The sequence below is a fragment of the Catharus ustulatus genome, chromosome 3 (assembly GCF_009819885.2).
Source record: "Catharus ustulatus isolate bCatUst1 chromosome 3, bCatUst1.pri.v2, whole genome shotgun sequence".
In the NCBI taxonomy this organism is placed as follows: domain Eukaryota; kingdom Metazoa; phylum Chordata; class Aves; order Passeriformes; family Turdidae; genus Catharus; species Catharus ustulatus.
The window spans coordinates 10,588,506-10,614,597 of NC_046223.1; the positions used below are offsets into that span (position 1 = coordinate 10,588,506).

Here is a 26,092-nt window from a genome sequence, read left to right on the forward strand (position 1 = left end):
GAAAAAGTCACCTTTGAGGATGGTTTATCATAGCCAGGGCTGGACTTATGGCAGAAGTTGCTTGAGCTGGCTCCTGGTAGTTCAAGTAGAAGCTCTCCCACTTGTCATCACAGAATATATGACCTTATTACTCCTCCCTCAGTTCTGGCACTCATTGTTAATGCTGTTTGCAGCCAGTGAAGTTTCCTCAGTGCTCTCTGCTGCTGTCTCTCCCAGCCCCTTCTGCTTTTGTTTTCCAATTGCAGCACAAAGTATGTGAATCCAACTTTCTGCCAACACCTAGATGAACCGACTCCAGAAAATAACGTGGAAGATAGCAAAGCAGGAAGATTTATGTTAGAGTTATACTACTAGCTAAGAATACATTGAAAATTGCAGGAATTTATCTGTATATCAATGACACAATGCCACTTCTACTGTAGGACCTGAACAAATTAGCTACCCAAGTCCAGCCCTCAACAGCTCAGATTTATCTCAGATTTTATTGGCAGTGACAGGACAAGCCCATGATTGTGAAGAAAGACCCAGTAGAAGCAGTAGACCCAGATCTGCTGGCTCACTTCCCTGTACATTTGACTTTCCACAACCTTTGTGTTAGCTAGGGGTATTGCAGAGAGCTGAAGAACCTGATTGTTTTGGGCAAAGCTTTTCCACTGGCACTAAGATGGTCACCAGCCAGGACTGGAGAGATGTTAGGGCTGCAGCTGACTCTTCTCTGGCTAGGAGCAGTCCCTGTGACAGAGCATGAGCTCTCCTCTTGCTCTCTCACAGCCATATCCAAAAGGCATTGTATGGAAGCAATTAGAGATTTTTAATTTTTTTTTTCCATCGTTGCCTGACTTTAGCAGGCACATATGTAGCCATACCCCTCTGCTTCTAAAGAACTTTGCTTACTGTTAACTATTTAAATGTTGAAAGTATTAAAGCTAATTGAACTCACTGCTCAGAAAACCAAGTCTGAGGTCAGCTGTCATAGATGGTGATACAGTTGTGGTAAAAGAAATTTGGGCTAGTTTAGAAATCTTTAGAAAAGCATTTGTGCCTGTTCTCATACTTGTCAGTCCTACCTGTCACTGCTAATGTGGGGGGTGTTTTAGGTTAGGGAAACAGATGGAGCTGCTTTGAGGAACTTCTCTAGGAATGGCCGTAGTTAGGGCTGAAAGTGGTGACACGAGATGATACTCAGCTGCCCAAATTTTAAGCAACTTGCTTCAGGTTCTTAACCTGGCAGAGTCTTTACGGTCCAGTGAGGGGCAAAGGGATGGCAGTGGAAGGGGAGAATGAAAAATAGTCTCCTCCACAGAGCAATTCAGATTCATATTTAAATACTCTAATTGCCTTCCAGAGCAACCGATTGTCTCCTTTTCAACTTCATTGGAAACCTGGAGAAATCCTCCTGTATATGTAGATATCGTGAATATGCTGTTAGTATCATACTGAAAGAGTCTCAGATGGTAAATGAGAAAAATTCCAATTACTTCAAAGGTGTTACTGTTTACTTTCCTGCTGCGGAGGATTCAGCCCATTATTTTTTAAATGCTAATGTTCCTTGGCCCCTGTGTGAAAAAGTTTATTCTGCCATACTTTTTTCTGTGTGGGAAAAAGAAGGAAAGGAAGAAGTAGCTGGTGGCTGTTAATGGTACAGCAGTAAATTGTCCCTAAAGCAATCCTTGCCTGCTGTAAATCCAGAGCAAGGGACAAATCAGGATCAGATCTATAGAGCAAAGACGTTCATAACATCATGAGAGCATTTTCTACACGTGCAAATAGACTGTCTTCCATAACCCTGAACTGGTGGCATTGGGGTTACAAAGTCTTTTGCTCCTACCTGGAAAAAGCAACCTGCTAGAAATAAACAGTAGTTTATGCTGATTTTATAGAAGGGTGAGCTGTCTTTAAGGAATGCTGAGAAATGTGAACATTCCACATATCCAGACAATCTTTGCCATCAAAGACTGAAAGGAAGAAAAAAAGACAAAAATTAACACATCAGGTAAGGCTCAATTCTTTCTCATCTGGCAGGTCTTTCTCATCTGCAAGTAGATAGACACTTCTGTTTTGTAGGAGTAAAGGGATTCTGTTGGAAGCTTGATTCTGGAAGACTATAAGGAAACACTGCTGTCAGAGAGGCTATGGGACCAGAGGCAGCCAGGTTCTAAAGCATAGCTGCTTTAGAATAGTTATGGTTTGTCTGCATTGTCTTGTCATTAATTCTCTAGCCAGTCTTCTGAGGGATAACAGGAAATCTTCAGATGGCAAAATCCTGGCCACAGACACATTCATATCCTTTCACATCTGTGACTATGGCCTTGCAAAGAACAACATTTGAGATTACACCACGCTTTGAACTACAGGCAGGAGGCTTGGATCCCCAGCAGTATAGGGAACAGTCATTAATTACTTGGTCTTACTTGCAGTAATTTCACAGATACAAGCCGCACTGAGTATAAGCCACATCTCTGGGTGTTGGCAAATATTTCGTTCTTTGTCCATAAATAAGCCGCACCTGAGTATAAGCCACTCTGTCGTTCGCAGCGAGGACCCGCGTGCAACAAAGTTGCCAAATAGTAACAGAACCGCGGCAGGGTGGGGTTTACTGGTTCGGCTTGGGCTGTGCAGGCTCAGCCTGCTTGGGGCTGCCGATGGGGCCAGGGGGCCCAGCCTGGCGCTGCCGCTCAGTGGGGCCGCTCGGGGCTGGCCGCCACTGCCACTGGGCTCGGTCACCACGGCCCGGCACTGCCTCGTGGTGGCAGGCAGGGACGGAGCCCCTCCCGCTCCCGTGGCGGTGGCAGCAGGCAGGGATGGAGCACCCCACCTCCTCCCTGAGCCGCGGCAATGGCGGCACTGGGCCCCCGCCTCCTCCCCAAGCCGCGGCAATGGCGGCGGGGGGCCCCGCCTTCTCTCCCCCGGGCTGCGGCACAGGAGGGAAGGAAAGAGTTCTCCCTCCTCTCTCCCCGCCCCCTGTGCTGCCTGCAGGGAGCCAGGCTCCACCCGCGGTGCAACAGAGTAACAATTTGTAACAATCGCGAAATGCCGGCTTTGCAGCTGCTCGGCTCGGCACTCTGGCTGGCACTTCTGAGGTTGTAAATGTCAGAAAATTATTCACATATTAGCTGCTCTTGAGTATTAGCCGCATTGCCGGTTTGGGAGCAAAATCTTAGTCAAAATGGTGCGGCTTGTATTCGTGAAATTACTGTACTCTGCAATCAGTCAAACTTTGTAATCTGTACAAAACGATGAATTACTATCAAAAGAATATGAACAGCCCAAAGCAGCTGCAGAGCTCTTCAGTGGGAAAGCAAGGGTTTTGCATTTGTCTTCCGCTTATATCAGAATGGGAACAACCTGATGACCTAAGAAGTAGAGTCATTTTTAATACCTGCTCTTTCCTTGCAGTACCTGGAGGGGTAGAGTCCTGCATGCCTCATCGCACTGGTTATCATTATTATGTCATCCAGATCAATCATTTCAAGCTCATTGGGTTGTAAATGCAGCTTTGATCATTCGTTACACTTTGTTAGTATTTATCAGAGCCAGGGCTCTGTTAATCCAAAACAGCAGTGCTCAAACAGCAAGGAAACCTGGGCTCCAAGAGCACTTACTGCAAGTTGGAGGGGTGGTGTTGGGTTTTGTTTGTTTTCTAAATTATTCACTTCTAAAAGTTTTCCAAGTGCTGCAGGGTTAAGCTCTGAAAGGCAGAGGAAACCTTTCCTCTCTCAAGACAGGCACAGCAAGATCGAAATGCAAAGCACTTGCCTGTTGCTGTAAGCTCCAGAGGATCGGAAACAGGCACAGGGAGAGGGAGGGAAAAAACCTCTTTTATGTCAAACTATGCGTGGGGCTCCTGGGGCTGATCGTCAGCTCACTGAAGTCATCAAACCCGAGAGGCCTAACTCATAAAGTGCTCCAGAGCAGGTCTCTCACTGGTTTAGGCTCCTTGTAGGTACCAGCGGCAGCTGACACCACACTTAGAACAAAGCAAAAACGCCTCTTTTTAATTGCGAGCCCAGGAACCGAGCAGAGGTTTGGACTCCAAAAGGTCTCCTCAGCGATGACAAGCACAAATTCTTTAGCACCATCTAGCTAACAGCGGAGGTAACCCGCACAGACGCTTCTGCTGCAGAGCTCCCAAAACCGGAGCCATGGGAGCAGCACACTGATGGGAGAGGGCAGATTTAGCGCAGGGAGCAGAGCAAGTGTTCCACGCAGAGCCAGATGGAGCACCAACCAATTCCTTCCCGATAAAGAAAACACATAAATGACCATGGGAAGGACAAGTGCGAATTTTATAAAACAGATTAAATAGTACTTTGTCCAACAATCTGAGAAAATATGAGAACAGGACATAGATGTGAATACCTTTTTGCTGGAATGTTAGAAAACAGATAAGAAAAATGCTGTGGAAGCAAAACTGAGTGCAGGAAGCTTACCAAAGGGCTACAAAATTAATGGAAGGTGCCTAGAAAACTTTGAGAGGATAATCAGATAGTCAATCAAAATCTTGAAAAATTTCATGCAATATTTGCTGAAATGTTTCTGTAGATATAAAAGAAAATTCAGTAGGGTGAACAGTTCAAAAGAATACAGTGTTTTGAAGTGAAAGGTATGGAATTTTCCTTTTTGAAAGCAAATTCTTTCTCAAAATTTTATAATGCTGTATTATTACATAAAATAATTATATAAAATTACATAAATTATATACCATTATATGCATTTAGCATATGCTATTATTGTATAAAATCTAAAAACAAATCCCCCAAAATGAAGTTAGTAGTATGCATTGTAATTTTATAAAAGTAACATTTCCAAGTGCCTTTTTTTCCCAGCTGGTAGAAAAATTAAAGCTGATGGACAATGCATTTCTGAATGAAGCCAAATATTAAAAAACTCAAAGAAAGTATTTTTCTCCCTCAGAGTTTAATGAAAAATTTTCAGAACTAATTTTTTCTCCCTTACAATTCTGATGAGAAGTCAGTTAAGCTGATATTGGAACTGCCTGCAGGATAAGGCACAATATTTAAAGAACTATTTTTCTGGGGAACATCCCCAAAGAATTGCTAGTAAATTATGTATTTACCTATATTATTGTTTCACATAGAACTAAATAATTTTCAGAACAGAATACATCTTCAACTTTGATGACTTTGTCAAGGAAAAAAGAATTAAAATACACAAAAGTAGGAAGCATTTTGATTTAGCACTGCCCAAATTATCTATTTATATTTAGGCCTTCAGAAAAATCCAACTGAGTTTTATTTTCACAGCCAATTAAACCAATATTTAAAATTTTTATATTTCCTTTGACCTGATTTATTTTAAACCACTCGCCAGTCATTCTTAAACTTTCTCCCACAATGTGTTTATCTTTTTTTTGCCTGATTGAAGTTTTATTCTTTTAAGAAACAACCTAAGACACTCACAGAGCATGTTTCCACAAGGAAGACCATAGGCCAACTGATGCCTTTTTTTTAAGCACTTATACCCTATTTTTAGAATATAAAGACACAAATTCAAGCCTAGGCTAACCTGTGGGCCAGTGTTAAAAAGCAGTTTGTGTGAACAGTCTTCTGCACACATCTGTGCTCCAAAGGAGGAGGTACAGAGGCAGCTTTATCTTGAATAAAGCTTCACCTGCTTAATCTTTCGTGAGCTTCACATGCCCCACCAGAGCAGGCTGACAGAGGCTCCTCACTCCTGATACAACAGGAATCACCCTACAAGGGCTGGTTGTACAGACTATGCTCTTCAGAAAGAAGAGGCCCAAAGAAGATCCAGATTTTGGGATTTGTGTGGGAGCAGAAGGACACAGAACTGCAGTGGAGCACCACCTCTTCCACAGCAATACGGGGAACTTCTGCCATGTTACACTCTGCAACACAATGCGTAAGGTGGTCCAAAAGTGGAGGAAAAGGAAGCTACTCAAAGTCTGACTAAATCAATACCCACAGTGCTGAGTGTTGGAGTTGCGGGTGCCGAGGAAATGGGAGCCAACACTCCCACGGGTCCTCCAAGCCACTCAGCATGCGGCCAGCTCAGCTAGCATGGTACTGCTCTCAAGGCTTTGGAAACAGCCTGTGTTTGGTTGGATCTGCTTACCTCAGAAGAGAATTGAGAGATGAGCTTTTGTTTGCTTTCCTTTGCTTGCTTGCCTGCGTTACTCGGTTCTTTTATAATTGGGCTTGTACAAAATATTCTGTCAAGATGCATGTGGTGGAATTGCCTCTGAGACTCTGAGCACACGCTAGTCCCACGCCCTCTCACACCCTGTAATAAGCTTTTTATTCTACTGTAATTAACAGCCAGGAACCAGGCCCTCTGCTTAAAATCACAAACAGGCCTACACTTAATATTTTGTGCTGTTTTTGCTTTACCTACTAATAACCCTTTCCTCTCCCTGAATTGCTTTCATACACTCACTGCCTGTCCAGTCACTACATGCTGAACTCAAACTCCTTGATTGTTTAATTAAGTAATTTTTACCTAAATGCTGTGTATTTCATAAAAGAGATTCTGTGCCTGTGAAATTAAGGAATACTTTCTGCAAACAAGACATACTTATTTTGGGGAGATAGACCACTGGGGTAAATATAGACTTTCAGTCAGATCCACAAGTTGTTTCCTGAATGTTTTGCAGGTCCTCTTATTTCATGCTTCCAAATTTCAGAGTAATATTTTTTCTTGCAATACCAGCATATACAATTTTATTCCTGCAGAAGACAGGTGATTTCTAGTGGTCCCAAATAAGTAAGGCATATCTTCCCTAAGACAACTAGTACAGGAAATTAGGAGTCTCACCTTTATCGAAGAACTAATGAAAACAAGGTAAAATTAGGAATTTTAACCTAGTTCATATAGACTATTTATAATATTTTATGGGGTTTATCATCAAATATAGGTTGCACATAGAACACCCCTGCTTGAATTTATGTCAACTTAAACAGAAAAGGTATTCAACAGCAGTGGTTCAGCTTACTAATAATTATTGGTAATTTTAAAGGATTAAAAAATGTAGTGATCACACGGGAATAGGATCCAAACCTCTCCTGCAGTTGGTGGACTTTCCATTTAGTATGACAGGCATTAGATCAGGCTGATTCTATCGACTGACGTGGGGACAGAAACCAACTCTTTTGGCTTCATAAAGCAATGCCTTTTTATCTGAATAATTATTATTATTATCCTTGAAACAAAATGCATATTTTCTCATCTTTTTATTTACAATGTAAAGTGCTTTCCACAGTAAATCAACAAATATGAGTATTCATGTCACCAAAAGCTGATGATTAAAAATAATTACTTTAATGGTAGCTGGCCTGATGCCAAACAAGATTAGCTTTTGCATTTCAAGCATGATAGTAGATAATTTACATCTCCTTTCACACCAATACCAAACTACTCCTAATGGATTCTATTTTAGTTTTTATGAATTAATAGAAATTTAGTGTCCAATTCACTATGTTATAGACACCATTTGCTTTTAAAACCAAAGAATTGTTTCAAAAAAGGGCAGAAAGTAACCAAATCATAGGATAGGAAGCCAATAAACTCACCTTCCCTGCTGACAGTGTCCTTGCCTGTGCCCTTAGAGCTCTCAGAGGCAGAATGAGAAGAAAACTTTATCCAGCAGGTCAGAAAATCCTGTCAAGGGGGAAAACACATAGAAGTATCCAGGCTGCCTCTACCAGGACACACGCAGATTGAAGCCCTTCTCTCCTAAGGACCAAGGAAAACCTCTCACCCACTCGAGTGGACAGGATTTTGTTGTGGAGACAGTGGAAGAAATTGGACGTTTGCCTTTTGAAAACATCACAAGCTGCTCAAGGACCTGATGGGTCAAAACAGAAAATATATTTACACTCTTCTAGAGGAGTTTTAAAGCCAGTTGCCTTTTATCTACCCATTAGACCTGAGAACAGAGCCTTGAGCATATCCTATGGGGATAAACACTGCCTTACACACACAGGATGACCCTCACCCACCTCTGTTCAGGCTCAGGGTGTCAAAAGCACCCAAATGCTCTTTGTGGGAGGAAAAGGAAGAGCAAAGAAATTCCATCTCCATCTGGTTTGGAAGTGTGTGCCCATAGAAAATGTGAAAATTCAAAACAAAGGGACAGGTCACAGTGGGGAGGTCAGAAGGACAACCTTGGCTTTCAAATATGGGATCATTGCTTCTTGGCTGGAAAGGAGCGTACAGAAACACTAAGGCAAAAAATACCAGGGGTGCTCACATGGAGAAGGACTTACTAGGCATATGAAACAGGAATCATAGGTAAGATAACATCTTCCATATAGACGGTAATAGCCTTTCATGAAGATAATTACCTTCAGTAGGCTGGAAGAGAATGGTTTGAGCTACCACAAAGAATAAACCATCTTGGCGATTTGGTTTCCGTTTATTCCCAGACCTCCATGTCCAACAGGTTTAGCAAAGCTCCAAGCTTTGCCTGACTTCCACCAGGATCAGGATCTGAAAAGTATAACTACTTTTGGTGACTACAGGAAGTTGGAACCAATGTTTTCAAAGAAAAAATTTGGTAACAGTATCCAAAAAGTGCATAACTAAAATGAAGCGAAGAGAAGACCCTCCCTTCACCAGCCTAACCTACGTCCGTCAGTGCTACAGGAGACAATTCCTGATGCCTATGATTCCTTAAGACTGCTCAGGGCTGCCATAATGAACCCAGCCCAAGCTAATGTGTTTCACAGGACCTGTAAACATCCGTTTTCTTTTGCTGGTCACTGATTAAAAGAAAATACATTAGTCAAGTTTAAGCCTTCACTTTTCAGCCTACTGCTGGCACAGCACATAAACACTGCCTGTGAAACCCTTCTAATTTTCATTTCAATGGACCACAGCCCTCATCTACACTGGCATTAAAACATCCAGCACTGCCAGCCTCAAACATACAGAATGAATATGGTGCCAGCATCCCCCATGCTCCTTATGATCTTCTATAGGCCCCTATAGGGGCTGAGAGGAAACCAACGCTTCACATCACATCAGGGGTTGGTTTGTGTGGAGAGTCTCAGCCCCAGCAGCAATTAATGCTGGTGGTAAAGTTGTTTTTTCCTGGACGGCCAGTGCAGTTTTCCTACAAAGGTCACTCATATCAGTTCCAAGAGGTTGCAGAGTGAATATCTGGAGGAAAGAAGGTGCAGGGAAGAGCAGACAAAACTGGTGTGTTCTATCAGTTGGAGCAAATTTGGTACTGCTTACTTAGAGATAAAATTTGTATGACAACAGGAAATCCCAAGGCCTATTCCTGTCCCCTAGGCTAATTTCTGTTGGTCTGGCTGTGCACCCCTGTTGCTGAGCCATCCCTTCTCACTAGAAAGAGCTTCCAACACCTCCCCCCTCCTTTTGCTTTGGCAGGAAATCCGAGTGTATCCTCTGCACTCTGATCTAAAGTAAACTGCCATGTCATCGCCCTAGCAGAAAAACACACAAATACCCTCCCACCTTCGGAAAGCAGCAAAACATTAAGCTTTATGGGTACAACAACTAATATGAAAAAAAAGCCTGACTATTTAATGTAATGTTGTGGTTGAGAATTTAACCACACAAAAGGCAGAAAATTCAAACGTACAATTCCCACAGAAACCATAACTTGGCCACGTTTCACATACACACGTCAAGGCAGAAACTTTTACAGCTCATTCCCCCATCTGAATTACTGCATTTGCAGAGGAGGTACAGCTCTCCTGCTCCTCCTCCCTCTGCTTTTTTCACCTCGTTTTTTTCTCATATACAAATCCCCAGTGGCAACATTTATGAAAAATTAGGGAAAGGGGATGCCAGAGGGGAAGAAGAGGGAGGGGAGCATGACTTTGGGTAAACACACACACTGGACAGAGTTGAAAAAACAGACCTTACCCTCCAAACTGCTTCTAACTTCAGCTGGTTTGTGTCTAGGCCCGTGAGTTTAGGTTCTTTTCTGGGGCAATTGCTGATGTCTGCACCATAACAGCCTGATCACACAACACCTAGACACAACCCCCTGCAGACCTAACCCTGGAGGGTGCTGCCCCACAGACAAGCTTCAGAACCTCAGTTCCTTCCTTATCTCTTCAACATGAATTTCAATTTGGCTAAAGATCTACCCAAATCCACTTTGGCCAACACACTCCTGTTTCCCAAGGCAATGTTACACAGGCAAATGAGGTGGTTTTAACTCACCCCTTAGTGTGAACAAACCTCTTTACAAGGGCAGGCTGAGTGGGATCAGCCTTTATACCTGTCTGGAGTGAGGACATAAGTCATGGCTCTGGATCTACGGTTGGTTACCTTCCCCCCTCTACCACTAGAGATGAAGCAACTGCAGTACTCCACAAACCCACCAATTCCAAACTTCTCTGCTCAGCTTTCAGAGTAGTTACTGCCATTGATCTGGACTGCCTGCCTCACTTGACTCCGGGCAGTCACAGAGGTCAGTATGGAATATGTTATACTCAGTGTGCTGTGCTGCATCATTCTGGCTCTGAGGAGCCTGTCCTGAGTGGCCCAAGCAGTTGGAAATCTGAATTTCTTGGCACTAGTGAATTTCAGCTTGTAAAGAGGAGAAAAACGAGGTAACTTGCCTATTCATTTTACAACAATTAAGAACATAAAAATAGATGAGCCATTCCGAGTCGCTGATGGCCCATCCAACCCAGTATTTTGTTTTCCCCAGCGGGGAGTGCTGGGTGCTTCAGAAGCAAATATAAGCAGCATGGCAATTACAGTGATCCCTCCTCTGGTATAACCTCTCAGATTCCAGCAATCAGCAGTTTGGGACTTCCTGAGCCAGAGGTTGCATCTGGACCATCATGTTTAATAGCTCCCAGTAGACTTCTCCTCCATGAATTTGTCTAATCCCTTCTTGAACCCATTTATACTGTTGGCTTCTACAACATCCTGTGACAAGGAGTTTCACACTGCAATTGTGCACTGAGGGTGTTGGGGAAGCAGAGGGGGAGGAAAACTTCCTTTTCACTGATTTCAACTCACTGCCTAAATATTTCAGGGAGTGCCCTCCAGTTCCAGTAGTATGAACAGCAGCAAAAAGTTATTGCTTGGAAACTTGCTGCCCACCATTCAGACCATTCTCAGGTTCATCCAAGCTTCACTTTTATGGGCTAATCAGTATCTCATACAGTCTATTTACTGTCTGTCATAACAATGTAATTCCACATATTCACCGCCTTTCTCAGTGCTTTTGTTTTCACTGTAACTGTTCTGATACAGCAAATTTTTCTTTGGTAATGGATGGTCCTGATAACTAACATGAGTATATTTACCAGAAGAGTTTTAAAACCAAATTTATACCCTGAAAATACAAGCACAGTTAAAAAAAAAAAAAAAGGAAAAAAAAAAAAGAGGGGAAGTTAATTTTGCACTTTGGTGGTTTCATTGACTTCAATTCAGCAACCGAGCTTTACTCAGATTTATATCCAACCTTCTGCCAGCCATGCAAGATATCTCCTGAGCTCCTACATACACCTATACATAATAATACAATCATAATATAGCATAATGATATATCATTTTTCAATAATTACTGTAATTGAATTATGTAATAACTCATAATTATATAGTAAAATGCTATATAAGCATAACACACATATATATTTAACTTTTTTATTCATATGCATACATACTTGTTATATATAAAACAAACAATACAAGCTATAACTAAACAGAAATTTCTTTGACTAAGTAAATTAATTAATTCCATTATTTAAAGGAATGTATCTTAGTTAGGAGATCTCCTTTGAGGATCAACGTGCAGGTTTGAGGAGAAAAAGTCCTACCACACCACCCACAACAGCTTTGCATGCTGCTTCTCTGGTGGCTCCTTCTTGCCTTTTCCCTCCTCACACTACTTCTGCTCCTCTTTGACCTGACTTCGGCTGTCCTTCGGATAAAGATTTCACTCTGTCAGGCATGACTCCATCTTTTTCAAGGCTTCTGTGACTACAAGCAAAACGCAGGCTAAGACACAATGCCTTTAATTACCCAGCAGACCTGAGTTTGTCGGGTTTCAGGACAGAGTCTGCAACAGCCAGTAAGCAAAAACAAATCGACTTCTGTCTCAGGTGCTAACTATTCCCTCATTTTTTCTTTCCCCTTTGAGATGCATTTGCTTTGTCCTGAGAGAAGGCTTGAACTTCAGCTGCAAGGACATAGCAACTCCAGACTCTCTCAGCTGTGTTTCTTTACTCCCCGCAAAAAATATTAATCCTACTTATTTAAGGTAATTTTAGGAGACAGAAAAAAGAAAGAAAATCATATTAAATCAAAAGCAATACTTTATATTTACTACATCTAGTGCTTTAATTAAGATCCCTTCTTCCCCCATCCCCTTTTTTAACAAATTTTAATGAAAATAAATAAAAGGATACCATGAAGCCAAAATCAGATACTTCTTTTGGTAAAGAAGACAAGGAGTAATAGCTCAGTCTTGGCCAACAGAAATTTTGAGAACCAGTTACTACCTGCCAGCAATTAAAGATATACTTAACCAAACACCACATCAAATGACAGCACCATACACCCATGTTACCATGGACGTAGCTTCGTGCCAGTGTGGAAATAAACATTTAAAAGAGCAATTAAATCTTAGTCAGATGCTTAGAAATAAAGAAATGTGATTTGCTTTGCTGTTCTCTTTGAAAACATCTGACTGAAAGTTATGGAGCCTGATGCCTGGTGAGCTTTCTGAGGCTTCTCTTTAACCTTTCATTGTTTGGTGTGTTACTTCTTTCTTTGGGGCAGATATATACACGTAGACCTCTCTAAATATATTGATGTGTGTGTATTGAGTAAAAACATCCATTCTACTTGAGAAGATTTTATGAGGGCTATTTAATGTCTGCACATCATAAAGAAGGCTGAAAGGCACTCTGCATTCACACAGTGTCACTCTTACTGCACCTAACAGTCTCTCACATGGTATCAAGCCAGGGAAAAGTGAAAAGGGGAAAAGTCCACTTGGTGAAAGGTAAAGGCACAGAGCAACAATCTGTGCTAGGCAGAAAAGGACTTCTTTGCTGGCCCCTGGTCCCTCTCTGGCCCCTCACAAACAAAGCAAAGCAGTGCTAAGTGCATTATTACTCTGTGTCAAATGCAAAAGTCAGCTTATATTCCTGCAAGGGCTGCAAAATCAGGTGGTCCCCACAGGCAGATATTCTGCCTGTTTTGTTCTGGGAGGGATAACACTCCACAGAGGGGGTGCCAGGCAATGAAATAGTGCAACCTCATCATGTGGGTTTTTTAAAAGGATTGAAAACAAGACCTCAACACCTCTGTGGGAAATTTTCCTGCTAGACCAGAAACACCTGCACATTTTAGCATCATCAAGTCGTTAAGGTCAGAAAATATCTTTAAGTCCAATCATCAACCCAGTACTGTTGCCATGTTCACCACTAAACCATCTCTTCAGTCTCCAAGTTCAATTTCGTTTTTTAAGCACTTCCAAGGATGGTGACTCCACCACTTCTCTGAGCAGTGTGTTCCAATGCTTTACAACATTTTCAATGCCTTGCATGTTTGGCTTATGGACATTTTGACTTGCATGGACCTAGGATAGCACCAAACTGACAGACTGTGTAAGGCAGCCACCAAATTCCATGTCTTGGAGGGACTTCCAATAACCACCACACACACCATGGTCCTTTCAGGCAGGACTAGCCACACGTTGGTCCTCCTTGACACAGGTTTGTCTATCCTGTTCCAAAGGGTGCTCAGTAGCAGATACATACTGGGCTCCCCAGGCAACCTAGTCCAGGGTTCCACCAAACTTCATAATTAAGGAGATCCTTCTTACTGTCTGATACCGTCTTCTGTCATAGGGAAGGGGGCAGGGAAGAAAATTAAAGAGCAAACAGTCTATCCAGCCTTCATTAGCAGAAATGTTCTTCAGTGTCTTCTTGGCTGACCTTGTCTGCTAAGACATGCTGAGAGATAATAGTAATAATAATTAGCACTCACATAGCACTTAATCCTCAAAGCACTTTACAAACATTAGCTAATTAACTAAAAGGCAGATTATATATGTGTCTGTACATATAAATAAATAAATCTAGAAGATCTGGGAAGCTTTCCACATTCATCCTTGCAGAAGTAAGGCCTTGCAAACTGCCTGCACTACACAAATCTTACTGCTTTCAGTGACACATCATGCTAGCTTGTTTCAAAGCCCACAGATCAGCTTATGAGTATGTACTCTTGCCATCCATCTGCAAGCAGAGAAATTTCTTTAGGACAACCATGAGATGGTATTAATTAAGCAGTCTGACTTAATTTAGTACTCAATAGGCTTATTTTCCAACATGAGGAGTTGCTAATTACTGTAAATACTTGCATCATGGTTGCTAGCCACTTTAAATAATTGCTAGATACCAATTAAATTCACCGAAAAAGAAACAAGGTCAGGAAAATGGCAGTATCTTTAATCTCCCACTATCTTACATAATCCCTGTGCATTTCTTTTCCTTTCAACTCAAATTGCACACAATCTTATGGACAAGCTCATTTTAGGAAAGGCTTCTTCTTAAACTGAGTAGCTTCATGTGACAAGCAGGGGACTTTTTAGTGATTTTTGTCATATCCATGAAAATGGTAGTGTGCCCATAGGTTGTGTCAAAGGACACGTCAAGAGCGCGTGGGCTGACATGGGGACAGGAAGGCTGGGATCAGCCTGAAGGACAGGCTGTATTCAACATCTCCTCATGTTCTATCTGCTTATCCACATCTCTGTACTTTGACACAGTTTTGGGGCTGTCCCGGAGACATGAAGCCCAGCAGCAACGGGAAATGCTCTCCTTGCTGGCAGTTCTGGCTGCTCTCATCTAACTCATAGAGTTGGCAAGTCTTTTTGTGCTTCCCTCCACCTTTCCCTTCACCGTCCCCTATTTTGCATCATCTAATGTTGTGACTGAGCTTGAAACTGATCCATTCCAGACTAGTAGCCCGTGGTTGGTGATAAAACTCCAGCAAGACAAAAAAATACAGCCAATTAAAGAACGAGAATGTATGAAATGTAAATGGAAAGCCACCTGCCTAACTTGTGGTGGTTGTCATACAGTGAGATCAAATTCATGTTGCACATGCCTCCCTTAGAGAAAAAGAAAAAACAAATCTAATCTAAATTACTATTCTCCTTGTACTTAGAAATGTGACTTGGCTGAAAATGTTGGCTGTGAAATCCCTCCCTACTCTCAGGTTTTGCTTTCCCTGGTACACGTGTGTACATGCAGCAGACACAAGGTGCCACACAACAATACCTATATCAAATCAAGAAGATTTAGATATCTGTGATGGAAAAAACCACAGACATCTAACTCTAAAGATCCTCCTGTGTAGTGGCATGGGCTAGACTCAGTTTTCCTACAAAGTTAGAGCAGCATTTCTTTCAACATTCTGGATCCCTTCCTCAGACAGATCTCTGCCTTACAAACCAGTTCTTACTCTGAATTTTCTTTAAAGCTGTAAGAAACAAATCAAAAAAAAAAAAAAAAAAAAACCAACACAAAAAACCCCAAAAACACTCACCAAAAAACAAACAAACAAACAAAAAACATGTAAAAGAAGTGACAGGCAAAAGCTGAACATTGCCTATTTTCAAGTGAACTACAGCTTCTTCTGCAACAGGACATGGATAAGACAAGGTTGCAGCACTGCAGATCCATACTGTCAGCCCCAGGTTTAGATCCTGTTAAATTGAAACCTGGGTCAAGAACCTGTTTCTTATTGCACAGGTAAAATGTCCACAGAGGGCAACAGGAATCATACCAGGTTGATGGGAAGTGAATTTAAAGCTTTAAAGCTTTATATTGTAATTTATTCTATTTTAAGAAAGGAATCAGACTTGAATACAAGCCTGAAGTGTGCTTGCCTAACATCCTAAATATTCCCACTGCCATAACAAAAGCAGTAGATATGTTGCTTTTTAGTTTATTGCATTTCTTTTTCCCAGTTGCAGTGGAGTCCCTCCCTCTCCCCTCTCTGGATATAGCTGGACCATCTCTGCCAGAGGACATCCCTGGGGCTCATAAAAACACTTCTAAAGATTTTATTTATTTATTTATTTATTTATTTATCTATTTTATTTATTTATTTATTTATTCATTCATTGCATTTGGAATGCAATGGCAGATATTTTCAAAACATTTCCCAAGGGACAGCACTCCTATAAATTCTTCACACATACTCTGAGTGCTGTGTTGTCCACAGACCTGCTGGTGTTGCCACAGGAATCAGGGTAGAGATTTGCACTAGCTGCAAATTGAACAAGGCTCCCAGTGCCTTTCAGGATTATGCACAAGAGAAAGCAGGCGGTATTTAAATACGCAAATCCATAGTATAGCAATTTTTTCACTTCTGTGAATGCATAAGATAAAGGAATTTTATAGTTGTTGAAATTACTAATTTAGAAGATGGCAGACCTTTAAAAAAAAAGCTGAGAAAAACTATTATTTCCCTTCTGGCTTGGTGATCACATAATATAGTTTGGATATCTGTAAATTTTCTCAGAATTAACACACTCAACAGATGTCCAGACAGAAAAAAAAAAAATTTGTTCACAAACAAGCACACCGTACAAATGGTAAACCAACATAAGAAAACTAAATCCACCTACATGTACTCAATATGGTGTAGGCACATATTTGAAAACATCTGTGTATAAGTTGAATTGTATTACAGAAAGCCCTGGAGAAGATTCTGACATGTCCTCCAGGGTTTTCAGATGAATTTTTTCTATTCAGAGAGCCCATGAAATGAATTTGTTGATCCACTGGCCTCTTTAAGCAGCATTTCCAATGTCTGAAGTGCCTCCGTGGAGCTAAGGCCAACATGGGACCTCAGCAAGCTGAAAAGAGCTGGACATGGAAGTCCTCAGAGCACACTTGTTTTATCTTGTTTATTTTTTTCCTTCAAGAGGAGAGTGTGCTCTCATATTATGGGGTGCTCATAGTCACAAAACCACAGAAAATGTTGGGTTGGAAGAGACCCATCAGGATCATCAAATCCCAGCTCCTGGCCCTGCACAGGGCACCCCAAGACTCACCAAGTGCCTGAGAGCATTGTCCAAACGCTTCTTGAGCTCTGCCAGGCTTGGTGCTGTGACCTCTTCCCTGGGGATCCTGTTCCAGTGCCCAACCACCTTCTTGGGTGAAAAACCCTCTCCTAATACCCAACATAAACCTCCCCTGAACCAACTTTATGCCATTCGCTTGGGTCATGTCACTGGTCACCACATCAGTCTCCATTAATCTGGAAATGAGGTGGAGAGGTAGATGATAGAGAAAGGACAGTAAAGGAGAAGACAAACTATTTGAAGACACTGCACTGATAGGCCAGCATCATGTTGCTTACTTGCTCCATGCCCTGTTGGAGGAGTGTCTCAGCCATCAGCGTGGGGCATGGGGGTGGCAGCCAGGAAGAGCCCTTCCTTACCCTGGGGCAGTGCAGGAACGGGAATGGGTCCCCTGTGCCTTCAGACCCAGGGCAGAGAGGCAGGGAGGGCACACAATAGAGGGACTCGCTTCTGCAGCCGGGAAGAGGAAAGAGAGCTGAAGAGGACTCACTGTTGCCTTAAACTCCTGCTTTGCAAGTTCCCACAAGCCAGAGAAACACCCACCTGCCCCTGGGAGGGAGATGATGTGTTCAGAGATAAATACTCACCCTGCCCACAGGCCTTCCAACACCCACAGCCACTGAGCTCTGCCCACATCTAATCCTCCCCTTCTGTAATTCCCTTGAAATCGGGTATTAACTAACTTTCTTTCCACCTGTCACAACCCACAGGGAAATCCCAGGCCAGATTCAGCCCACCCAGCCAGCTGTGACATGAAAAGGTTGCAAGTACACGGCAGCCTCATCAGAACCAACCCTCATAAAATACTTGAAAAGAGAACACAGAGGAGCTCCCAAAAGATACAAGTCCTTCCTTTACTGTGTGAACTACTCTATGAAACCAATATGCTATTTATGTCTAAAAATGAAAGGCAATAAAAAAAAAAATCTGTTTTATGTTGCTCAGCAAGCAGTAGCACTCCTACATAACCCAACCCTTTAGAGTAAGGGTCTTTGCACACCAATCTAACATTCCTTTGACTCCAACAAAGTGGAATAAAATCTATTTCAAATATATTATTTGATGAAAGCAGATGTCAGCAGATACTACCTATGTAATTGATATTTGATTTATTCAAGATTTATGCATGCTGTGCCTTAGATTTATTAATGATAATCCCCTGCTCTTGTGTTTAATATAGTGGAACCAAAACATAATTTGCTGGGATCAGTCAGAAATGCATCAAAGTGATTAACTCTACATGCAAACCATTATCCAGTGACATCCCTACTGTGCATAGTGCAAAAGGAGGCAATAATACAGTAATTGGCTTCGCTTAAGCAAGTCAGATATTTGCTGTGATTGCTGGTAAAATTTGGTCCCTTTAATCTTAATGGTGCTACTTCTTCACATCCTTTATCTTCCCTTGATACATTCCTGTTTGCAAAAGAGCCAGAAACTTAAAATAATAATAATAATAAAAATAAAAAGCAGTGTAGCCAAAATTCCTCCAACCACCTGGCAGTTTAACATGAGGAAATCATCAGAATCACAGTCAGCACACCAGTGAAACCCAGCTCTGCTCCTGAACGCAGCTAAGACAATCTCTCCCCGCTTCAGAACCATGCTATTTGCAAGTTGTTCATGGCATCCCTCTCACTGCAGGGATGGAATAGAGAGCAGCACAGCAAGAATAGCTTGAAAGAACCTCAAAGGAGGGATTAAGTTCGACAGGGAGGAGAAACTGTGATTATGTGAGTAATCACAGAGGTTGGAAAGGCACATCCTTGACTTCAGCTCTTCCTCACCGCTGGATGCTAGTCCTTTATCCAGGGAAGAAGCAGGAGTCCCCTAACTCTTGAGGCTGAGGACAGACATTTAAATGGAGAGGCAGAGAGCAAAAGAGGCACAGAAAACCCCAGTCCACATAGGCAGAAGGAGGAAAGCTATTGGAAAAAGGCAGCCTGTGAATTTTCTCACTGGAGTCATGACAGCCAAAGTCTCCATTTAGCCTAATTAATTTGTTCCACTCTTGAACAATACAATTTCGGTTCCATGTCTTATGAGTTGTTACATTTCCAGGCAGATCCATTGTCATTGCAAGAGCAGTCATGTGTTTCCATGTTGTGGAACTAATTTTTTTATCACCTGGACCTGCACAGTCATTCTGCTCTTGATGACTGGCTGAGCTACAGGACTGGCTGGATTCCTTTTTGCAAAAGCCAGAAAGCACCTTTACCTCTGAACCCCTTAAGCACAACTCCTAAAGCTGTCTGTGGGGTAGTACAGCCCTAACAAAAAGTAAATGTGGTGTTCTGACATTCAGTCTAATCAGAAAGGTGGTGTCTTGAGAGAGGAGAATTTTTTAAACGAGATGTTAAAATCCACCATCATTCTCACTTATGGAAAGAACACTTGCTTAACATGATTTTCTTTCTACCTGAAATGACAAAATGTAACAAATAAACCCAAAGTCTTGTTTCTCCTAGATACAAGGGTGATATGCTATGATACAAAATATCCTCACTAAAAAAAGTTAAGCCTGCATTGAGGGTGCTAGCGGAAGAGTATGCTGCATGCAAGGCCTGACAAATTTGACAAAAAATACAGTTATAGTAGTTAGAACAGGACACTGATCCCACCTTGCCACAGAGAAGCTGGATGGTTTGTGAGAGCAGATGCTGAGAGGAAGAACAGGAGAGAGATGGGAATCCTAGATTTAGAGTGATACTCTTGTACTTTTTTTGTCCCCTCCTATAAAAACAGGCCAGTCTCCTTCCTATGGCTTCCTCTCCCTTGATACCAGCAAAGTCTCTGCTTGTCCAGCATATGCCTCAATGCCCCAGTATTCAAGATTTTCACTTTCCTGCAACTATTTCTACATAGTGTGAAAGAGTCCTCTTCTCATGGAGGAAGACTGTCTAATTCTCCCAGCATGGAGTTTGTGCTCTGACCAACATCACCAAGTCTTTCTCTTTTCTACCTGGATATTTAAAGAAAAAAAATTTGCCCTGCTTTTCCAAATGATGCTGCTAACAAGCTGAGATGATGACATTAATCCTCTCTGGTAGGAAGGGTCTACAATTCTCTCCTGAATTTACTTTTGAAAAAAAAAAAAAAAAAAAAAGGTTTCAATTAAAAGAGAATTCATATCACATGCAATTTAAAAACCCAAAATCTTCATTAATATACTTTTTCCAGATTGAGAATAATCACAGCCATCTGGAGATCAAATTATGAAATGGAGACTTGTGCTGCAAAAAGGAATCTTGTCACTCAAACTTTGTACAACTTTCTCTTTAAAAAGATTGCTAGCATTGATTTTTTAGTGCTCTGTTTCATCCTTCTGCTAGACTGCTTTATCCTCAAAGTTGTTCCAGAACACTCCTGGTGTACTATGGAACACCTGAGACAGGAGTAGCCCCTGGTCACGCCATTTTGCTGCCAAGACACTAGCAAAAGAAAGGAGAGGAATTACCAGGAGTAGAGGAAATTTACATTAGGAAAGTGAATACCAAAACCCAGACAAACAGCCTAATTGTCCCCACAGACTCAGAAAAGTCCCAGAGAGAGCTGCTGCTTTCCAAGCCCCACAAGGTCCAGATGGGGCTCCTCTCCTCCAGAAGGCTAATTCCAGAGAAGAAACCTCACAGAGCAACTGTAGACACTACCAAGAGAGAGGCTTCTGGACATGCAGAAACATCCTCCATATACAGTAATTTCACGATTATAAGCCACACTGATTATAAGCCGCATGTCCGGGTGTCGGTAACTTTTCGTTCTTTGTCCATACATAAGCCGCACCTGATTATAAGCCGAACGTTACAATACAGGGTGTGATAAAAGGTGTCTATTCTATCACCATCTGTTGAGGGTGGGGACAGTGATCCTTATCTCTGCAGGAGATATTCTGCTAATGAGCCATCCATTGAAACCAGGTAGGACATTGTTCTTTATCTTTTCACAACTCATCCCTCTTCCAGGGAGTCATTTTCTGCTAATGGCCCATTGAGTCCCACTGTGTGACTGATAAAATTACTGCATCCCATTGGAAGTTGCTCCAGCCAGGGAAAAGAGCCCAACATTTCTTACCAAGATAAAAACAGAGGTTTTGAGACACTAAGGTAGCCCCTTTCTCCACTGGACTCCAGAGGAAAACTGGATTTCTCCACATCACCGCTGGACCTCCAGGGGGAAACTGCACCTTCTACAGGAGCACTGCTCCAACTGAACCACATCTGTCACTGCAGGAGGATGCAGCCACCATTTAATGGAACTGCTACCAACACCCTGCCTGACAGGGTGTCAGGTTGTACTCTGACTTTGTCAGGGTTTGGAGTTTGTTTCTTTGTCGCACTGTATTTCTATTTTAATTTCCCTAGCAAAGAACTGCTATTCCTAATTCCCATATTTTTGCCTGAAAGCCCCTTGATTTCAAAATTGTAATAATTTGGAGGGAAGGGGTTTACATTCTCCATTTCAAAATGAAGCTCCTGTCTTTCTCACCAGACACCTGTCCTCCAAACCAAACCAGCAACTTTCCATTCTTTGTCCATATATAAGCCACACCTGATTATAAGCCACACTTTGGGTTCGGACCAAAATTTTAGTCAAAATGGTGCAGCTTATAATTGTGAAATTACTGTACTCCTTCCCCATCCAAAGCTATTTGACTTCAGCCTATCTTCACCTCCACCTTATGAATTCCTTTCTTCTGTCCTCTCCTCTGTTACCTTTTCCATTGTAGACAAACTGACCTCTTTTTCACAAAACCCAGCTTATTCCCCCACACTGGAGAACTGAAATGGCCTCACGCTGCTCCCTGAGGGTATCTTCCACCCACCCTGACTGTGCTCCCTTTCCTGCAATATCTCTGAAGACAAGAGACACCTACAGCTTCACGTTTATGTAGTGAGGGATTTTTGTGTTGACCTCAAATGCCCTACAGTAATGAATACAATTCATGACAACTTCCACTTTCAAAGCTCAGTGAAAGAACCCTTTGCATTTTAATGACACTGATTAAGCTCCTTTAGAATACAAACCCAGAAAACTCAAAATCATTTTGCTTAACCCCATTCAAAATGATTAAGTTTCACTGTCTATCCCCTAACACACATGCCCAAGAAACCAAATTTGCAACCCCTTGCATCTCAGAATCATAGGACAGTCATTCAGAAATCATAGGATAAGGTGAGAATGCGTGGTATACCAAAAATACTCTACTTCAAAACTCCTTTTTTATGCCTTCATGGATTTATTAACTCTCTAATGGTCATATCTTCATGTTTTTTTCCATTGAGAGAAGGCCTGGCTTTTTAAAGCAAAACTGAGGATTTTCTTTGAATGCATGCCTTCAGGAATTGCAAGATCAAGAGAAAAATGAAAGGAAATGCAAAGCATCAAGTATCAGAAAAGTCATGGTTAAAGAAGAAGGATGAACTGACAATAAGGACAGGTCAGTTCATTAGGGAAGCTCTGATATAAAATACAGGAAATTCTTCTCAAGAAAACAAAGACAATAACAGCTTCAATTAAACTACGTATTATTTTGGGAGTTTAAAAAGAGATACCCTTATTTAAGAAGTGCCTGAAGTATATGAATGGCTAATCCCACAAGCAACATTAATTCCCTACAACCTCTTCTGCTCTGTGATATTGCTACTGGGCCAAATATCACCCTAGTAAAAATGCTTTCCATCACTGCATACCACACGAGGCTTGGACACACGGAAGTATTTCTCATCTCTGCTGCTATACAGACCACAGAAGTTTGAAAAGCTCAGTGCAGACACAAAGCAGAAATGGGCTGGCAGATCTTGCACTCCACCACTGAGACAGCTTTGAAATCAGCTGAAATTTCCATGCCCTTCAAAGCTTTTAGATGAGCTGATGGAGGACAGTGGCAGTGGGAAAAAATGGCAAGCTGATAAGTATTAATCTGTTTAAACTCACTGCTGAGCTATAACTAAAATGCCTGGAAAGTTGTCCCATATTCTATATGCACTGGGAGAAAATATGAAATATCATTTTCAGCACCACCATAATTCAGCTTTGACAATGCTTGCAATAGGATTTCCCAGGGAAAACCATCTCTCTGGACCCCTTCACTCTTGAGCTGTGCCTCTGTTGATGTCATTTGTACCATTCATTTCCTTGGTGGTTTCCAAGTTATCCCTCCACTACCCACATCCCTGAGCCCAACAGCAGCTGAGCAGCAGTCTTCACTTACAAGACACCCTACAAATACTTCATACAAAACAGGAAGGAATGGTGGCTCTGAAACACTCCTCACATCTTTCCCTGTGAACAGTGCCCTGGAAAAGGACTACTTGGCCTGACCACAAGTTACAGGACAGGGATTCAAGCCATGAGCTACCTGGGGAAGGAAAATGGCCACACAGCACTGCATGGGTTGGTGCTAATGAGCAGGACTAGTACCTGCAATAAATCCACATCTAAAGACTGTACCTCTGAATAAGGACATTTTAGGGATACAAAGATGTTAATAGGATGTGGCATCGATGATTTAAGACAGTGAGCATCTCCTTTGAGCTAAGTGGCCCTGCCTTGGCAGAGAGATGCTGTTATGCTGGAAATATTAAACTAGCAACCTCTCCAGAGATACATAGCTGCAAGTAAGAACAGAATTTGAAACCCTGTCGTCAGGATAAGTCATCAAACAGATCCTCCCAAACAGCAGCCAAATATATATCCACATCTACTGTTGTAGGTGTTAATGGAACAGCTCCCAAATGTGAATGCTGAAATAACATCCTGATCTCCTGTAACCAGAGCTAAGAGGATTTGCCATTGATATACCAGCTCTGAGCTGGATTTACTTCAAAATTCTCAAAAGCCCCTGCAATGGTATAAAGCACGTTTTTGTGTCGAAGGAATCCAGAGGAGTGCTTCACGTGGAGCACTGGGCAATGTGTAATGAATTCCACATTCTAGCTTTGTCCCCAGAGAAGGCATCCACAGATTCCACAATGGAACAAGAGGTTTATTGAACAGGACAATGTGAGAGGAAATCTATTTTACAACTTCAAGCAAGCTTCTGTCCACAGAGGATGAACAAAATTTGTTGCTGAAAAGAAAACTAATGCTAGGCAAAAGAGCCTAGATGGAAAAGAACAAAATGTCAACTTTTGTAGTTTTTCACCCATGTATTTGTCATATGTGTGCACCCTGTGCTATGCATGTCTCTATGTAGCATGTACATACAGATATTATACAGAAGCACTCTCTGAACACAAAGGAGCTAAAAATTACATAATCCTGTCCTCTGGAAGTTCTCGGTATGGAAACAGTAATTAGATAATTCTACATTTGAATGTAGTACAGCTAATCAGAACCTTCCCAAGGGCATTTTAGAATTAGGAGGAATGCTATTAAGGAATACAAATGTTTTATTTCCTAAACTGCCAATAAAAGGAGACAATCAACTTAGAAAAGTAAAAATAATAATGAAGCTAGGTTGCTTTTAAAAAAGATTCAGACCAATTCATTCCAATGCCATGAACCTAAACAGGATGTCATTGTGCCAGGGTTCTAATTGGATTGTAAATAAAAGTGAAACTGATCAGTAAGTTTTTATTGTTTGTGATGAGTGAAATGCAAGGACTGTACAAAAAGAATAAATGACGAAACTTGCATTTGTTCCGAAAAAGTTCTTTCAGTTTGAATAATCTGCAGGGTATTAATGGCACTGGTAAGAATTTTTATTATAAACATATGAGGACAGTGTGAATCAAGAATAAGTCTATTTAAACCAATGGGATTGCACTGAGGAAACATTCTTGAGGGTTGCAGAATGGAAACTAACTGAGATCTACATACCCTTTTGATGAGAGCAGAATGGGGACCACAGTTCTCTTTTTTTCTTTTTTTTTTCCTCCTTGCTCCACACTTGTTTATGTGCTCTTACACAAAACTCATTTCTTGAACTGCCAGCCCTCCAGATGAGTCCAGGTCTGGGTCCTCATGTGGTGACAATGTCCGACTCTGGTGACAATATCCCTCTCACCTAAAACAAAGACAGCTACCAGTGAAGCCAGCCAGCTGGAATGCAGGACTCACTGAACTTAAGGCTGTCAAAAAATGCAAAATAATGCAATCCCAAACCTTTACAAGAGGCAACAAGAGGGTGAGACAGAGGCATTGAGATGGTGAGGAGCTTGGGGCAATGTCTTTAAGGGAAAGACATGTGAAGTCAAGGACCACAAAATGGAGAATCAGAGTGAGAAGATATACCCCCACTTTGTATTTTTGGTAGCATCTTGTGCCTCCTTTTTCAAAGAGAAGAAAAGAGTAGATGCTCAGGAGGTCTGTGTGAACAGACAGCTTGTTGGAGGTCATACCTGATGAATGGAGGTGAAGAACAAGGACTCACACTTCAGCAGTCTGTCCTTAACATGAGAGGGAGAAAGTCCTGCCAGCTTCAGGTGCTAAAGAATGGAGGGCGAAGCCGAGTGTCCTAACTGAGCCACATGAGTTAGAGGATACAAATACAGATTCTCCTCTCAGCTTACATCTCCCCATTATCTAGAGACTTTAAAAGGCTCATGAAACCTGCATACAGTATTATTAATACCCAAGGCAGATCAATTTAAATTAACTTGAGCAGAGCTACATAGCATCATCACAAAATAAAAGTGTGATTGCTACCTGAAACTTGCTGGAGTAGAAGCCCAGGGAAAGCGAGTACTTTCTCATATTAACAGATAGCAATGGCACAAAGCTATGAGTTTATTTAGGCTTGAAACAAACACAAAACCTGTAAGTAGAAGAGCACTTATATCTTGGGATGATCACCTAAGAGGAACCACAGTGGTGCCCTACTACTCATGTCTCCTGAGGTCTTCCTTCACAGAAAACTGCATTACTTGACTTTCTTGCTGCAGACCTGGGTTTCTGCATAACATGGGGCAGCTGCACACAATATCTTATTAGCTTTCCTACACAGCCTAAAAGGGTTTTAGGAGATCTGTAACGAGGGTTTCAGGAACTAAAACTCAATTTGTTTATCCT

The 26,092-nt window shown here is 41.8% G+C and overlaps 1 long non-coding RNA gene across 1 annotated transcript in view; it reads right to left on the reverse strand.

Moving 5' to 3' along the window:
* LOC116993313 overlaps nt 1-8,465 on the reverse strand; it is an 87,751-nt gene extending 79,286 nt beyond the window's left edge. The window contains exons 1-2 of the long non-coding RNA XR_004417269.1: nt 8,325-8,465; nt 7,551-7,638 (exon numbers count right to left, since the gene is read on the reverse strand). This is a non-coding gene — a long non-coding RNA (uncharacterized LOC116993313). The remainder of the gene's footprint in view (nt 1-7,550; nt 7,639-8,324) is intronic.
* Between the last annotated feature and the right edge of the window lie 17,627 nt (nt 8,466-26,092).